The 5,589-nt window shown below is 41.5% G+C and overlaps 1 pseudogene; it reads left to right on the top strand.

Moving 5' to 3' along the window:
- Positions 1–572: 572 nt before the first annotated feature.
- LOC117033292 (adenylate kinase 2, mitochondrial-like) lies at positions 573–1,272 on the top strand (annotated as a pseudogene).
- The last annotated feature ends 4,317 nt before the right edge of the window (positions 1,273–5,589 follow it).

Below are 5,589 nucleotides of genomic sequence, written 5' to 3'. Positions count from 1 at the left end.
AGAGAGAGACTTGAAAGGCCCTTGGCTTTTAAGGAAGCACTGCACAAGCTGGCTGCTTTATCAGAGCCTGAGGCTGGGGGCTGAGAGCCAGACAGAAGTTCCACACACAGAGAACTTCAAAGTATCTGGCCTGGCCTGGGGATGTGTTAACATAGATCGAAGAGTCTCCTTGGTCCTACCTTTTCCTCCCCTAAGTGTTCTCCCTCTAAAACGTGTGGCTGGTTTCAAACCATGCTCCATGTCTGCCCTGACAATAATATTTCTTAAACCCCTAGCCGTTTTCCACTCCTAGGCCTAGGAAAGCATAACTAAATATTGTAAAAGGGTGTAGTAATTCATAGAGCAACTTAATGTTTTCTTCCTCTTTAACTCCAACTCCCTTATAGGAATTTGTCTTTCCTGACATTGAATGAAAATGTGGGAAGTTTTCATAGTTTCTCTAGTTTCTCCATGTAGTAAATTAAAAGAGGAAAAAAAAAGATCTGGGTCATAGCTGGTCGGTCACAAGATCAGTAATTAAAGTGTATACTCCAGGTACAGGCGGATTGAAAGAGTGAGGGCCTTTGGCAGTCATGGCTCCCAACGTGCCTGCGGCTGAACCAGCCCAGGGTGTCCTAAAGATATCAGTCCATGCTGCTGGCGCCTTCTGGGCTTGGCAAGCGTACCCACACACCCACATTGGCCCAAAACTTCTGTGTCTGCCATTTGGCTACTGGGACATGCTGAGGGCCATGGTGGCTTCTGGCTCAGAGCTGGGAAAAAAGCTGAAGGCAACTGTGGATGCCAGGAAACTGGTGATCGATGAAATGGTAGTGGAGTGCATTGGGAAGAATTTGGACACCTGTCCATACAAAAATCTTTTTCCTCTAGATGGCTTCCCTCAGACTGCAAGGCAGGCAGAAATGCTTGATGACCTCATGGAGAAGAGGAAAGAGAAGCTTGATTCTGTGAGTGAATTTCACATCCCAGACTCTGCTGATCCGGAGAAGCACAGAAAGGCTGATTCACCCCCTGCGTGGCCATTCCTGCTAGGAAGAGTTCAACTCCCGCAAAGGAGCCCACGAAAGATGACATCACTGGCGTACCTTTCGTTCACTGATCAGATGATAATGGAAAGGCCTTGAAAATCTGCATGGAGGCCAACCACACTCCAACTATCTGGCTGGTGGAGTACTACAGATAATAGGGGATCCATTCTGCCATCAACGCATCCCAGACCCCTAATGTCATGTTTGTGACATCCCAGCAGCCTTCTCCAAAGCTACATCCTAGTAACAGGCCAGGTGAGATTCACCACCGCTCACCACCCCCTTCCCCCCACACACACCACACACCCATCCACCTCCTCCCCCGCCATTCTGCTCTTAGGTGCTGGGCGGAGGGGAGGGCCGGAGAGTGAAGAGTAGCCAGGGGCTCAAGAAAAATATCGGAAGAGCAGCAGTTTTGTAGTGAGGCAATTTCTTTTACATATAGTAAGAGTCTTAATTATCAGTAATTAATTTTTAACAAATGGAGAGTATAAGTAGAAATAGGGAGACACAGTACTATGTCTAAGAAATCAAGTTTTTATTTACTCTGGACTTGTGACAATATTTTTTAAAGCCAGTGCCTTAAGTCCTCAGCATTTGTCTCCAAACCTCATGGGTTTGCCCGCCCAGGAAGGCAGGAAATCACACTGTTATCCTATCTGTCCTATAGGTTGGGACAGAGAGGGTTTAACTACGGACTCTATTTCCCCTCACCTTGAGATGAAAATATCACCTCCACATTTGAAAGAGATATGGGGTGTGCTCGTGGGGGTAGTGGCTCAGCAAATCAAGTTTACAAGAGTCATGGGGAGGGTGGGACAAGCTGAAAAAACTCACTTCTTAGAAAGAAGTGAAGTATCTCATTTGGTTTACCACTTAAGTTAAAGCTGACTTCTTGGGTGGAAACTCTAATGACCTCAGGCTCCATCCTGGTCCTTGGCACATATTATTTTGCTGTTGGCTTTTGGGGTTTGACCCTATTTCAACATCCTGTTACATTAGAATGGGGAAAATGAAGGCAGGGGTGTAGCATGGTGATTTAAAGCCAAGGCTTTGTGATTCAACTCCTGGTTCTGCAACTAAATATTGGTGTGACTAAGCAACTTACTTAACCTCTCTGAACCTCAATTTCTTTATCTGTAAAGGAGAATGGTGACACCAGAGGCTTTTTATGAGAGCAAAATGATTAAAATAGCTACCAAATAGGCACTCAACCAGCATGTGATATCACATCTGATGTACAGTTTCTCACTAAATGATGTGGTCCTGCATTGAGCGTATGCTTTGAGAGGAAGCAGGTGGTTCAGTTATGGAACAGTTATGAAACCAGTTTGCCAAAACACTACAGCCAGACATTTAAGAAGAGTTCCATGTTTGATGGGCAATATTTGTATTAGGTTGGTGCAAAATTAACTGCAGTTTAAAAGGTTTAAAAATAATTGCAAAAACTGCAAGTACTTTTGCACCAACCTAATAACTTCCAAACTGCGTTCACATGTATTTTCCTCGTGTCATCTTCAAGATACACCTGCAGACAAAAAAGGGCTATTCTATTCCTTTCTTTACAGATGAGGTGTTTGAGTTGTAGCAGGATCAAAGGTCGTAATGACAGCACCGGACTCAGAACCAGGTTATCTGACATCCCAGTGCTTTTCAGGCTGCATTGGCTGTACTCCTCTGGCATGACAGCATCTGTTAAATGAGCTCTGCACTGAGGTGAAAGGGATGTTATTCCCTGCGGTGATAGTTGAGAGGGAGGCTTTACGAAGAGGGAACAGTTTCTTGCAGAGGTTTTCATCTGCACAGGTGGCCTTCCCAAGTGAGTGGGCAGGAATCCTCTGGTGAGGTACAGGCCTGCTCAGTCCCGTTAGGGTGCTGGTCTCTCTTTTCCTTCAGACAACACCGGTTTCTCTAAAAATCACCCCGTTGACATGCCATTAACAGAGCAGGACATGTTGACATCCAGCTGTTGCTTTCATTACCAATTTGTTTTAATTGGTCTCACACTGTTTTTCCCTCACTTTTTTTGTACTTTGTTGGTTTACTCTGTCTGCAGCCAGCCTGACTTGAGCTGTAAACCTTTTATGAGGGGAACTCGCTGATGTGTGGAAAGTCGCAGGCAGCTGACTGGGCCCGGTTGGCAAGCCTGGAACTTTCCAGCCCCGACCTTAACCACTCAATGATTTTGTTTCTCTTCCAATGAGTCCGTTTTGAAACTGAAATTTCTAAAAATGTAGAGAAGGGCTATTTCTCTGGGCAAACCTCTAACAAAATTTGTTCTTAATGCAAAAATAATATATTGTTAAATGGAGAATTGAATTAGGATGGAGTTTGGAATGAAGGATGTTTGGCAATATAGCTGTCGGGGAAAAAAAAAAATTTTTTTTCTACGCTCCTGAGTAGGACATTTTGCTCTAGTTGTGTTACTAACTAGCAACTGAGCAGTGGCCCAGTACAGACAATGCCTTTGGAGGAGACAGACGTCCAGATGGCGGGCTATGATCCAGAAGTTTGAGCATCAGTCAAGAATGCAAGGTGATTGCAAGGTGGGTAAGAGGGAGATGGCAGCTGGAGTTTGCAGAAGCCGTTTTTGGTTGTAGCTGCTGGTTGTAACCGTTTACTTGGTGCAGTGAGTAGATGAGATAACGGTTGGCTTTGTCCACAAAAACCTTAAGGTGGATAGAACTTATTCATATCCCATAGCTTAGCTTTAGTCTTTAATTCTGTTATACTCAACCTGAGCTTTAATACAGGGAACAAAGAACACACACGCATACACACACACACACACACCACAGGGTTCCTGTAGGAACCAACTATTTACTTGTATGTTTAACCAATATTTATTGAGCAACTACCATCTTATAAGTACTGTTACAGCAGTTCTAGGATCATGTAGAAATGAGGTCATTTCCCTCGAGGAATTCACAATCCATTTGAAGAGATAAACTATTACGACTAATTTTAGTATAGGATAGAATGAGGAAAGTGCCAGAAAGGTAAAAATAATAATAGTAATAATAATAATAATAATAAAGTATCACAGCAATAAGAGACGTCTTTTGGAGGATTTATTTAAGACACCAATAGCAATTCTTGCAATAAAAGAAAAATAGGTTTTATTCTGTTAGGTGCAAATTACTTTAGCTGTCTATTGTACTCATATTCACTAAATAAATACCCCATTCCAAACTGTGACAAAAGCAAGAGTCCTTTTTTAAAAAAGGAAATTGATATGAAAATTATGTGACTAGTCTATTTTGATACTTAAGATACAAAAAGATTGGATCTTCATAGAAGACACAAAACTTGAAAGATCAAAACCGCACAAGGGGATGTGTAGTTATTTGATTAAATCTTGAATCTTAAGTTGTAAAAGGAATGCCTCCCTGAAAGCTGAGTGTGTGTGTATAAAAATAGTGCTATTGTTCCTGTATTCAACACTGAGTGCCTCCAATGCGCAAACTCTATGCCACACACGGCACCTACTCTCCCCTGGAGAATAGTGGGTTCCATGTGCATGCAATGCACAAATATGTGAGCAGCTACTTGGAAGGCGGGGAGAGTGGAGTGGTGGTTAGTAGTAAGGAGCTGGGACAAAGAAAAGAGAATAAGATTGGAGGCACAGGCAAATCTCACATAGTTCATAATTTGGCCTTGGCCTACGCTGGTAGCAATTGTCCACTTCACTCCTGCAAAATGATCTATGCATCATCTTTGACATATTGACACAGGTAGGTAACCAAGGCTCTTCATGGGTTGTAACATTAACTATACTATATATTGCAAGTGTGTGAATCTGTGCTTTTTAATGGGGACATTTTATAGAAAATCTATATATGGTCAATGATACCTTCTTGGAATCTGACAATAATATAGTTAAACACTTCGTAGGAATCCTAAATTACTGGAATAAACATGTAATAAACTTGAGGTTTTTGACATGGCTTTTTTTTTTCTACTTTAGCTCTTATGATACTCTGTAGCTTTCTTTTCTTAATTATTTCTGTTTACCTGGTATTTTTATGCATTTTTAATCAACAGTGGGTAGGAGAATTTCATACTAGGTAGCAAATAAAGGATCTCTTATATAACTCAATGAAACTGGCATCCAAAAAGAAATCAAAGACAATTTTATTGAAGGTTCAAATTTTTAAATTAAAAATTTCAAAATAATGAATGAAACAGGAAAAGCATAAAATTGCTTTTCTCTTTGTTCATAAATATCTTAATAATGGGTGATGTAATGAATAAGAACTCATGGTTTCTGCACCTGCTGTCAATGAATTTCACAATTTGGAGTGGAGTAAGGAATAGATTACACTTGGGAAATTCTGAGCCAACGGTGATAAGAGAAGATATAAGTCCCCCAATCTTCCTGCTGTCCTCATGAACATGGGGCCAGCAGATTATTGGACATGTAATGTGGGTCACTGTCACCAGTTCTTAAGACCGCCCTCTGGTTCAACAATTGGCTATAAGAACTTACAAAAACAGTTATACTCACACTTAAGGTTTATTATAGTGAAAGGATCCAGATTCAAATTAGCAAAGGGAAAAT

The sequence above is a fragment of the Rhinolophus ferrumequinum genome, chromosome 13 (genome assembly GCF_004115265.2).
Source record: "Rhinolophus ferrumequinum isolate MPI-CBG mRhiFer1 chromosome 13, mRhiFer1_v1.p, whole genome shotgun sequence".
In the NCBI taxonomy this organism is placed as follows: Eukaryota; Metazoa; Chordata; class Mammalia; order Chiroptera; family Rhinolophidae; genus Rhinolophus; species Rhinolophus ferrumequinum.
This window is presented reverse-complemented; position numbering and strand designations above follow the sequence as displayed.